The 12,933-nt window shown below is 43.6% G+C and overlaps 1 pseudogene across 1 annotated transcript; it reads left to right on the forward strand.

The window, feature by feature from the left end:
* Positions 1-1,045: 1,045 nt before the first annotated feature.
* Positions 1,046-3,157, forward strand: LOC104671641 (annotated as a pseudogene). The gene is made up of 2 exons (XR_004055347.1): positions 1,046-1,187; positions 2,396-3,157. The product of XR_004055347.1 is annotated as a nucleoplasmin-3 pseudogene (transcript).
* Positions 3,158-12,933: the final 9,776 nt, after the last annotated feature.

The raw sequence follows: 12,933 nt of genomic DNA on the forward strand, positions 1-12,933 counted from the left end.
CACAGTCTGATGCATAGTCGACCCATGTTCTGCCCCAGCCCTGGGATTCTTGCCCCACTCTGCTATCTCACAGATATCTGCATGGGGACAGAGGAGCTGGGTGGCTGACTCGTCAGGGTCATGGTAGGAAACAGATGGCATTTTGAAGGGGTGAAAGTTTAAAACGACTCTTTAGAAAAGTGTGGGCAAAGTGAGGAAAACGAACAGGGGATGAAGCTTCCCAGGGCTAGCAATGGTGGGAAGCTCAGACCACCCCCAAGACTGAAGGGACAGGAGGGAGATTTACCAGAACTCAACAAGACCTATAGCTCTGGGAGAGGGCCACCTTACAGCAGCAACGGCCCACAGCAAAGAACTGTAACAGTGCCAACTTGTGTCCCATCAGGAGGTGAAGCAGGAATTCAAAGAGGCTTTCCTCCACTTCTTTCCCTCCAATCTCCTGCTGTTGCTGCCGTTGGCCAAACCCAGTGAGAAACCAGAGGCAAGGAAACTCACCGACAGTTCTAGGGGTGCACATGAAGGATCCCGGATTAACAGCTAAGTACAAGTCAAGACATATAAACAGAAAGATAAATCAAAGTATATCCCACTTTTGTTTCTATGAAATAGAAAACAGATGCCAAGAAACTTTTAAAAGTTAAGATGCAACTTTACACTTTAATAGCACATACCTTGGTAGGCAGCCAGTAATTAATACGCTCAGGTGTCTGAAGTAGCCCTCTCCCACTAGTAGGTAGATAAAAGATGCCACATGAGAACAGGATGGGAGTGTTTGGGGATATAACTAGGCCCTTCAGAACTTCTCTGGGGTAGCAAATAAAACAGAGTTTGCTGCCTGTCATCCCCCACAGCAGTGTTCGCACTTTCTAGCAATCTTGTCTCTTGTATTATCAATTTCACTTTTATGCAGTTACCAGGACTCAGTTCTGATGAACCCAGCAGACACCCTCCTTCCTGCCTTATTCCTCAGTCACCTTGGGGTCTTGTTTCAAAAAGGGCTTTCTGATCGATTTCATGTTTTCACAGTCAACAGGCATTAATCCTAATGAACACCGCTTATGATGGGCTCTCCCTCACAAGTGGTAGCAAATTCCTGCACGAAATGGAGGCGCAGATGTTTTTGTCGCTTCCTGCGCATATATGCCACTTTAGAGTTTCTCTAAAATTGAAATCACCAGTCCTCCAGGGTAAAGAGTTTAGAGGCAGTGCAGGCTGAAGGGGTGGCCGCAAGAGCAGGGAAAGGAGGGGAGGCCGGGAGAGTGAGTGTCCCAATTTCTTCCAGGTGGCAGTGATGCCTGCCTGCACAGGTGAGCAGAAAAGCATCCATAGAGAGTGATATGGTTTGACAGTGTGCCCACCCAAAGTTCGTCTTGAATTGTAGCTCCTGTAACTCCCATGTGTCACGGGAGGTAATTGAATCATAAGGGCAGGTCTTTCCCATGCTATTCTCGTGGTAGTAGGTTTCACGAGATTTGATGGTTTTATAAATGGGAGTTCCCCTGCACAAGCTCTCTTTTGCCTGCTGCCATGTAAGACATTCCTTTGCTCTTCCTTCATCTTCTGCCATGATTGTGAGGCCTCCCCAGCCATGTGGAACTGTGACTCCATTAAATCTCTTTTTCTTTATAAATTACCCAGTCTTGGATATGTCTTTATTAGCAGCATGAGAATGGACTAATACACAGACTTTGTTTGCTTTTCTTTCATGGCAAAACTCCCACTCAGTTTAACAGATAATTGCCATTGTGTAACATTTCTCCAATTAATATTTTTCTTTTCGTTAATAGTTATTTGAGCAAGGAAACTCATTTCTTGCCACATTTGGAGGTGCCATCCTCCTTGGGCGTCATAGAAAGCCAGGGTAGTATACTGGTTAAGAGTTGAGGTTCTACAATCAGTCAGTCCTGGGATTAAATCTCAACTCTACCATCTACTGGCTACACAAACTTAAGAAGGCCACTTAACTACCTTAGGAAGACCACTTCACTTTCTGGGTCTGTTTTCTTACCTGTACATTCTTATCTGTAACAGGTAATTATAGTCCTTTCTCACTGAATTTTTAAAGAAGATTGAAGAAGAGAACACAGAGAAAGCTCAGCATAGCCTCAGAATAATTAAATATAAAATTACCATATGAGCCAGCAATTCTACTTCTCAGTATGTATCCAAAATAACTGAAAACAACGATTCAGGCACTTGTACATGAATGTTCACAGCAACACTATTCACAGTAATCCAAAGGTGAAAACAGTCCAAATGCCCATCAACCGATGAATGGATAAATAAACTGTAGCCCATCATACACTGGAATATTACTCAGCCATGAAAAGGAGTTGGGGGGGTGACTGCTCCATGGATATAGGGTTTCCTTTCGGGGTAATAAAAACATCTTGAGATTTTCTCCCAGGCTGTGAGCTCTCCGGCCACACCCGCTCCTTCACCTTTAAGGTAGAGGAAGAGGATGATGCGGAGCACGTGCTGGCACTAACCATACTCTGCCTCACCGAGGAAGCCAAAGACGAGTGTAATGTGGTAGAAGTTGTGGCCCGGAACCATGACCATCAGGAGATCGCAGTCCCTGTGGCCAACCTCAAGCTGTCCTGCCAACCCATGCTCAGTCTGCACGACTTCCAGCTCCAACCACCTGTAACCTTCCGTCTGAAGTCGGGCTCTGGCCCTATGCGGATCACTGGGCGGCACCAGATTGTTACGATGAGCAATGATGTTTCCAAGGAGGAGAGCGAGGAACAAGAAGACAGTGACGAGGAAGAAGCTGAGCTGTGCCCCATCCTTCCTGCCAAAAAGCAGGGGAGCAGGCCCTAGCCCTCCTTGGTCAGCTCCATGCGCCATGCACCGCCATGAACCCTGTTCCCCGAGAAGTTTCAAGAATTGTAAATGTTTCTTCCTTGAAGAGGAGAGTTTGGGTGGGGTTTGGGTGGGAGGGACTTGGGTCTTTGGTGCTAGGAGAGGGCCTGTGCTCCACACAGCCCTGGTTTTCTGATCTTGCACCATTCTTGGGGTCTCTCTTCTCACCTGTCTGTGAGGATTAGAAGTTAGTGCCTGAAGCTCAGAACTACACATTTTTAATAGTTTTTACATTTTTGGATAAAGGTTGAAATAAAGTGGTGTGGGGTTTTTGCAAAAAAAAAAAAAAAAAAAAAAATCTTGAAGCTAGATAGGTGCAATTGTTGTGCAACGTTGTGAATGTACTACATGCCACTAAATTTCACAGTTTACGATGACTAATTTTATGTTTTATGAATTTCATCTCAATTTTTTAAAAAGTTCAGCATAGTGTGAGGAACATACAAAGTGTGCAGTAAACGGTAGCCATTACGACATCCCCATTGAAGCTTAAAACTCCCTCTGGGTTGCATTCAAAGACTCCTTGTCAGCTACAGGCTTCTGCAGCACAGCTTCAGGTGGGTCAAATGTAGCCAAAACTCTTCAGCTGGGCAACCAAGCCCCTCTATAGCCAGTTCCCAGATCACATCACTAAATTCACCTCTCAATATCTCCCTCTACCAGTGATTTTCCCCATTTGTGGAGGTGGAGTGTGTCATTAATTCTTTTAAGAATCTGCTGGAAGCACTGAATCTTGTCTTCAGAGGGAAAAGGCAAATAAAATTTCCACTCGGCTTTTCAGGTCTCAAGACCATTCATGAGCAGTAGGAATGCTCCTAGTCTTTGTGAATTCAAGGTTACAGAAATGCACATACTCTCTACAACAATCTCCTCGGTGACTGAACCTCCGCTAACAGACTATCTCTGACCTTCCTTCATTCTTCCCCTACCCTCACCCAGCAATGTCTGCCCATTCGTTAAGGCCCAGCTAATACACAACATATCTACTGTGACTACCCCAGCCTTCAAGGTCCTTCCCTTTCTCAGAATTCTTCTAGAAATCCATATGATATCACCTACTTGGTATATTACCACACACTGCTTTGTACTGCAGGATTTCTCTTCTTTTTTTCATAGGTTTACTTTTATCTCTAACTGTATTGTAAACCAGAGGATGCAAATTCACATGTCTCCAGAACCCAAGTAGTCAGATATTATGATAGACTGGAGAGAATCTCCCTCTTCTAAAAAGGCTGGTTTCTCTGGGTCTATAGTTTGTCATGGAAAGTCAGAATTCTGGATATTTATGTGAAATCTTTTGGTTTTCAAATGCTAGTAACTACCCCCTGGCAGCACATATTAGGTGGACCCATTTTGTGGAATGCATGACTGGTCTTGGTCAGACAAAAGGCATGGTCAAAGTAATAACTTCTGCAGGCCCTGATTTACTAGAATATAGCTTGGTGAATTCTAGGGTGCATGGAGGGCTTTGACCTAGCATTCTAGGACAACCAACCACCTGTTAGCCAAAGTGACCAGAGTCTGATTTTTCTTTAAAAGGCCTAATACTGGCCGGGCGTGGTGGCTCAAGCCTGTAATCCCAGCACTTTGGGAGGCCGAGACGGGCGGATCACGAGGTCAGGAGATCAAGACCATCCTGGCGAACATGGTGAAACCCCGTCTCTACTAAAAAATACAAAAAGCTAGCTGGGCGAGGTGGCGGGTGCCTGTAGTCCCAGTTACTCGGGAGGCTGAGGCAGGAGAATGGCGTAAACCCGGGAGGCGGAGCTTGCAGTGAGCTGAGATCCGGCCACTGCACTCCAGCCCGGGCGACAGAGCAAGACTCCGTCTCAAAAAAAAAAAAAGGCCTAATACTTTGCTTTAAGGCTCACTCCCAGGAAGGAGATTTCAGATTGTGTCCCAATTGAAGATTGAAAAACCGCACTTAGGTTGGAGGTAGTTATAACTTGGATCATTTCACAATTATTTGTGCAGTAATTTCATGACACATATTGGAATGGGCACAAGAGATGCAATAAGGAACAAGACAGACTCTACCTGTGCTCAGGAGTCCAAAAATGTAATGCAAGAGTTACTGACGAGGAAGAATAAGAATAGGGCATACATGAAAGAAAAAATACAAACAGCCAATAAATAAACACAAAGATGTTCATCATCACCAGCACTCAGGGACATACAAATTAAAAAGCACTTCACATGGGCAAAAATTAAGAAGTGTGCTAATGTTGATGTGGGAAAATGGCTTCTCTCTGAACTACAAGTGGGATCATAATTTGGCTCAGGCCCTTTCAAGGGCAATTTGCTGGTGCCATTAATGTTTAAATGTGCATCCCCTGTGACTCAGTGATTCCACTTCTTTGTAGCCACTTTGGAGAAAACACTCATAGTACAAAAAAGACATACTCAAGTATATCCATTGGAACATTGTTTGCAAAGGCAAAAAAAAAAAAAAAAAATCCTATATCAATAGGGATCTGTTGGAGCAAGCTGTCCTGTGTGGTTGTATAATGAAATTCTATGCAGTACATAAACCAGTAAGGTTGGTTTTTACCAATATGGAAAGTCTCCAGGACACAGTGCTGAAGGAAATGCACACACAGTAAATATGACTACTCATTTTGTATGATACAATTCTATGGGTTAAAAACACACAGATGTTTCCAGTTTAAAAGGATCTAGACCAAACTCAAAAGAGTGGCAGCTTCTTAAATGGAAGAATTCTCTGGAGATTGCTGGTGATGATCAAGGTAACTGGAGACTTATTAGGAATCTTTGAAAAAACATGCTCATGCCTTACCTGTGTGGTTGAGAAAATTTCAAACACTTAGATGATTTCATGGATCTGTTTTCATCAAGGACATCTGTGATGTACACTTTCTCACAAGCCGGAAAATCTCACAGTTCTTACCCCAGCATTATTTGCCCATTTTTGTTGTTGTTGTTGATTATACCGTAGTGACTCTCTAACAACTGACTACACTATAACCTTGAACTGTCCCTAAGTTTCAAAACTGGTGTTTCAAGCCCATTTTTATTTCCATTTATAAAGCTATCTTCCTTTCAAACAAAAACTGCTCAGACATGTGTTTTGGGGTGGCTGGGCCCAGCCAAGATCAGCTAGAAGCCTGAAATCACTCTCCAATGCCAAGCTGGCTGCTGGGTTCCTCCAAGAACCTGCTGTAAGGGGAAGTAATACAAATCTTTGTGGCTAAATGAACCCGGCACCAAAGCCTGTTTCCACCTGCCCTGGTGTAAGACACACAGGACATCTATCATTCTTATTTGGCCGTTCAGTGTTGGAGGACCCCCTAACACATCAGGAAGTGAAAATCCTTCCAGTCTCTCTTGCAGTGAAGGTCCAGCACATGGCCGAGACCCCTCCCATCGCCCACTTGTCACGAAGCAATGGGAGCAGGTAAGCCAAAGCAGCAGCACTTGCAGCAGCCATTCTGGCAAAGGTGGCAGCCTCAGCTTCACCATCTTCCCAAGGCTTCTGTGACCCAGGCTTGCTCTGTCTTGTTTGCTGTGAGCAGGACACACCTTGGGGTCTATAACTGGGACATCAGCGGTAGGGTCTTTGGTGGTGGTGTTCTTGGCTGTATGGCTTCTAGACCTATAGTTCCAGCCTTCCTGGAGATCCGTCAAAGTTCCCAACACCATTTTGACAAATTGATTTTCTGCTTGGTCAGGGTTGGTTTCTATTAGTTGCCTCTGAGAACCTGACTGACCTGGTAATATTGGGAAGGTTACCTAATTTCTTCTGTTTCTTAATCTATGAAAATGAGAATAATAATATCTATTTCACAGGCTTGCAAGGAGATAAAATATATGCCATGTTTTTAAAATATACATATTGCATATATGAAATATATTTTAAAATGCACATACATAGTAATATATTGATTGAATATGTTTTATGCACTTACATGAATTTATGAATATTCTATATCTACATATAACATCTACATTAGGTAAAATAAATTAAAATGTCAAACCCTATAGTTTTCTCCCCAGGGTTGAGGGCAGTGGGGTGTGATGGGTTCTTAGGATTTATAGTAGATTGTTGTTTATTTCCACTCCTAACATTTCATAGACAAATGGAAAGGTAAATGATGTAAAGCTTTTCAAGGAAGCAGGAAAAAAATAATAAAAAGATGGTATTTGTGGACCTAAGCTTGAGTACAAATAACCGCTCCAAACTGCCTGTGGCTCACTTATTTTGTGTGTGATCTGTGGTGACCTTTCACTGAAGGCCAATTTTCTGATATCAAATAAATTCTGACCATAGTCCAGCTGGCTTGACAGCATTCACAGACTTACCTCTTCTAGTATCAGTCACAATAAACATAATTAGGGCTGAAAATCTTCTAGAAAACAACTCTTGAGCCCCAGAGTAAAGTCCACAGCCAAAGAGGTGACATCAAGATTAACGACTTAGTTGGGCGCCCATGCCAGCATTCCCTTGTCAGCCCAGGTAATCAAGAGGCAGATGTGATAGTTTGGAAGGGCCTCTGGGATCCCAGTGTGCAAATCAGATTCTCTAGAACCAGGAATTTATCCTCACCCTCTGTTCACAGGGAGTATATAATCTTCAGGACAGGTCCTCCGGTTGCTTGATCAGCATAGGGGAAGAGAGGCTAGAGGTTCCCGTTTCCCAGATCCATGGGAGCCTCAGAAATGAGCGGTCTCAACCAACAGAGACAGAAATAGAGGTAAGCTGAAAATGAGTGTGTCTTTTCCTAACTCTCTCTGGACCATCTGCAGGACAGATACAGAAACTCTCTCACAAATTGCCAGGGCACAGTCACTGTGTTCCTCATTAAGCCTTTTCACCTGAGGACTCCCAGCTTCCCCAGGATATTCCTTCATACATCCAAGCAATAGGAAAAGAGAAACAGAAAGCACATAACCCCAAACTCCAATGGGTAGAAAAGGCAGCAGCATATCTCAGCCTGAAACCAAAGCGGTCCTCTGCTTTGGTCTTAAAATAATGATTGATGAAAAGGGATCACAGCCACCTCTCCTCCCTTAATTCAGGAGCTGGTTAATGTACTGGGAGATGAAGGGGCCCCACAGCCATCTTTCTTCTCCCTCTTCCTCCCCATACTCTAGCCACTTCTTCAGGAAAAAGGGAGTGTATAAATATCTATTATTTGCCTCTCTAGTGTACTTTCACCAATTCTTTGCTTGTAAAACCCCTCTTCTTCTCTGTGGGAAATTCATTCCATGTGGTTTACATGGGGCTAAACTTGCTATTCACAGAGAGCCCCTGCCCAATACACACACACACACACACACACACACACACACTGCCACCATAGTAGTGAACACCAATACCCAGAAGTGGCCAGTCCAAGAGTGACCATATGACCTATGACCTAAGTCAGTCCCATCAGAGCTTCCTCTGATAGACAAACACCAGAAGGTCTCTCTCTTCCTTTAAGTCTATGAGTCACAAGGATAATATCATCTTGAGTTGCTTCTGGTCATTTCCTGCAAAAATATGGAGGAAGTTGTCTGCAGTAGGAGAGAATGGCACCACCATCCAAAGAAATATAAAAGGATAAACAGGAATAGACACAGAGCCCAGATGCTATCAAAACAGCCATTAAAAGAATGCTGTTTAATAAAAGAAGAAACTCAAAACAAATCCACCCACGTGTAATAAGAAGTTTGAGGTTAGAAATGGTGAAAGAGTGAAAGGCAAGTTGACCCCACAGGCTATAAATAAAGCTGTGGGTCATACTGTGATCTTGGCATTTATATAGCACCTACTGAGTGCCCAGCTCTAAACCAGTGGCTTTCTGAAATGCTTTGTGTAGCAACTGAGAGGGAGGAATTCCTTGGAACTTACACTAATTTATTTAACAAGGAAAGTGCCTGGCTAAGACTTTGATACAGAGAGGTACTTAACAAATGTTTTACTGAATAGTGATCTGACAAATTCAGGAGACAGGGGGACTATATTCTCCCTTGATCTTAACATTATACTTCTATTCATTCAGCTTATGCATACAGCTTCTTATCCACTAATTGAGTGTGTGCTGTTAAACTGGGGTTCTGTTATCCCATACCCCTGCAAATTACTCTTCAATGTCTAGTCTCTGCCATAAATTTATTCCTATTAAAATTCATCTTTTAGTCCCAGCCCATCCTCTTGGTCTGTCAACATGATGCAGAATCCTGACTCCATCATCCAACATGTAAGTTTCTTCCTTTCACCTTTGAATCATTTAGAAATTTAACAGGCTTAACTAATACATCTGTATTATAACTATTGGTAAATACAGGCAAGATAAGGAGAAGAGCGTTCCACAATATACAGGTAGAGAAAACTCCCTTCCTTCCTCCAGAAAAAGAAAATGGCATTAGTAGAAGATCTTCATATATAGTTAAACATCCAGTTATAAATCAACCTGCTAACTAATTGGGCCCACGTTTCTACCTGCCAACTACGGGGGTTTTATGAAAGATGCTGTCAGATGCCCTGCTGGATGTCATGCATATCCTGCCTCCAGGCTGTTACAACAGTACAAGAATCGGATCACATAAGAATTAAATTTGGTTTGACACGACCAGTTCTTGGTGAACCCATTCTGGCTCCCAGTGATCCCAGCTCCCATTTTCACTGCCTCACAAACCATCTGTTTGATAATTGAGTCTGGGACTGCACAGTTCACTAGTGTTAAATTCACTGGCCGATAACTTCCAAAACAACCTTCCTTCTCTTTGGGAAAGTTCAAAATATGTCTATTATCAGTCTTCAGTCACCTCTCCTTTTTCTATTCAACAAATAAATATTTAAAGAATGCCTAACCATGTGGCTCTGTGTTAGACATTTGGCAAACAGAGAGGAGTAAGCAGACAGGGTTGCTATTCTTAGAGAATTCCAATGACCATTGCCGACCATTGCATTTCAATCAAGCAAGCATAACATGAGAATCTCCCATGAGATTCTCCCATAACATGGGAGAATCAAGCAAACACAACATGGGAGAATCTCCTGTTGCGCTTCACCAGGTCTATCTCTGGGGAAAATAGATCTGAGTTAGTGACTTTGGCTGCATCTTGCTGGCATTCTTCCTACAACTCTCTCCACCTCTGCAACTCCACTCAGATATACCAAGGAATTCCTCTCCACTCTGGCAGTTCTAAGAAAAATAATGAGACAAATGGCCGGCAGTTGCTGAGCTATAATGTTTATTGGGACAAGTCTCAGAGGGTTTTTGCTCTCTACTTTAGAAAACTGTTTGCTACAGCCAGCCACAGAGATATAACTGAGCAGTAAACGGGAAGAAGGATGTGCCCAGCATAAATCAGTAACATGCCAGAAACTCAGGCATTAGCCAAAACTTCAAATTCAAGCCCAGCAAATTGCCTTACCAAACTAGAAAACCCTCAAGTGCAGAGACATGACTATTGTCACAACCCCAAAGCAATGTTTGGAACATAGCAGGTACTTATGGAAGATCAACTACATTCATGACCCCTTTGTGCCTTTGGCTCCATGTGACTTGCAGTTCCTCTTATTACAGAGGAGGAGCCTACCTCCCCACCTCTTGAGTCTGTGCTGAACCTGTGACTTGCCTTGGTCAATAGAATTCTGTGGAAGTGCTATGTGCTGGACATGAATACCAGCTTCACAGTCTTGTTCTTTCCACTTATGCTCCTGCACCTCTGCCTCTGCTATGAGAATATGCCTGGACTAGCAAGCTAGGATGAGAAACCAATCATCCTCTTCTAGGATGAGAACAGCCTTGTTTTCTTGGTTTCCCCTTGCCTAAGCCAGACTGTAAATGAATGATGCCCACTCGAACCCTGACCTGTGAGTGAGCCTAGCCAAGATCAGCAGAGCCACTGGCCTGCCCACACTTGACTCAGGACACACAACAACATAAGCTTATTTGTGCTTGTTTGTTACACAGCATTATTTTTGGTAAGGACCATTCCATTGGTGGTACTAACAGTTCTCAAATATAAGAAGGACAAAGAGAAGAGGGAGGAAAGGGGACATTTCAAGGCTGAGCTTATTATAAATTTGCCACATATGGGATATCTACTCTTCATATTTGACATATTCTTCCTGTGCCAAATGAATAGATTTGGAAAAGGGGAAAAAAATCTGCCTTCCTGATTGTCATAAATTCCTTGAGAAGGAGCGGATATGAGACAGAAGGGAAGGAGAAGGTTCCTCCCTATATCCTGTATAGCAACCAGCACTATAGATTTTACACTTAAAAGTTCCAACAGACCCACAAGATAAATTTCATCTAATTCTGGAGACCTGAGCTTGTTTCTATGAACCGCTGATGGCCTCCTGCCTTCACACCTATGCTGGACCCAGATTCCCTCCCCTTTTCTCTATTTTTCCCACAGGAAGATAATCCTGATAGAAAAATCAGAATTTAAACAGCAATCGAGGCCAGGCATGGTGGCTCGTGCCTGTAATCCCAGCACTTTGGGAGGCTAAGGTGGGTGGATCACTTCAGGTCTGAGTTCAAGACCAGCCTGGCCAACATGGTGAAACCCCATCTCTACTAAAAATACAAAAATTAGCTGGGTGTGGTGGTGGGCTCAGCTACTCGGGAGGCTGAGGCAGCAGAATCGCTTAAGCCCGGGAGGTGGAGGCCACAGGGAGCCGAGATTGCACCACTGCACTCCAGCCTGAGTAACAGTGAGACTCTGGCAAAAAAACAAAAACAAACAAACAAACCAACAAAAAAACAAACAAACAATAACAACAAAAAACCCCACAATCGAGGAGTGCTGCTTTCTCTCTCATGTGTTAAAACTTCGTGCAAGCGGTCCTCTCTTTGTTCATCCACTTTTTTCCCCAAATGCAAGTGCAGAGCCCCTTTTAGTTGTCTTCAGCATGTTTCTCAAAGTGCTGACTTTTCTGGGTTTTGGATGGTGTGACATGGTGAAGAGCACAGGCTCTAGAGTCAGACTGACATGGGTTTGGCTCCCAACAGTTCCCAGCTCTGCCACATAGGAACTGCATGGTCTTGAGTAAGTTTTCTAGCCTCTCAGGACTTAATTTTTCTTTGTAGGAATGGGAGACATTGTCATACCATGTCACAAGGTTGTTGTGAATATTAAACGAGAAAATGGAAGCAAAATGTTCAGTACTATCCTGACACATAGTAGGCATCCAATACCCAGCAGCCAGCATGATTCTTTAAGCTGGGGCCCATTCTTTTGAGTTGCAGGATAAGTGGGATTTTTTTTTAATCCTTTGTCATTTTTTTCTGCTGCTTATAAGTCCTTTTGGTATCATGGCTTTTCAGAGAGCTCCACAAGCAAATATGAGATGACCTGTCAACATTCTCCCTTTCGGTCTTTATTAGAATCACTCTATAGGACATTGATCAAGACTGGACTTTGCAACTCTGGACAGTAGGAAGCTACATCAACATTAACCTAGCCTTAGAATTATGAATGTTGAGGAAAGATTCTGAAATCACCATTGTCAATGCCTGCCTGCTTCCCAGTCTGGACTCTTTCCTTCTTCCAAGGTCCAGGTATCATCAAGAGGCATCTCCAGTCTTGGTCCCAGGTCCAACTCCTGCCAGAACACTCCAGTTTCTCCAGGATGGGTCTCCTAGGAATGAGAAGAGTGCCACAAAGACCTACTACCTTCACTGCCTACTCTGCCACCTAAGCTGACCAGCTGGTGGCCTTCCACTCACCCTATGGTCTATTTCCGGGGCTGCCACCCACTTACAGGAAGCTCCACTTCTTTCAGGAAGACCCAGGGGGTCTGCTCAGGCTCTGCCAGTCACTGTACTCACTTGTCTGCTTTCCTTCAGGCCCACTCTCCCTCAAAGCACCAGCCTCTCACCCCAGGATAGGGACTTCATTGCAGGGTTACCGCTTGTGATAGTTTTATGTGTTAACTTGGTCAGGCTATAGCACCCAGTTATTCAATTGAACGCTAGTCCAGATGTTGATGGGAAGGTATTATGAAGACATGGTTAAGGTCTGCAACCAGTTGACTTCAAGTAAAAGAGATTATTCTTGATAATCTTGGTGGGCTTCATCCAATTGGTTGAAAGGCCTTAAGAGCAA

This window comes from Rhinopithecus roxellana, chromosome 20 (assembly GCF_007565055.1).
Source record: "Rhinopithecus roxellana isolate Shanxi Qingling chromosome 20, ASM756505v1, whole genome shotgun sequence".
NCBI classification, from domain to species: Eukaryota; Metazoa; Chordata; class Mammalia; order Primates; family Cercopithecidae; genus Rhinopithecus; species Rhinopithecus roxellana.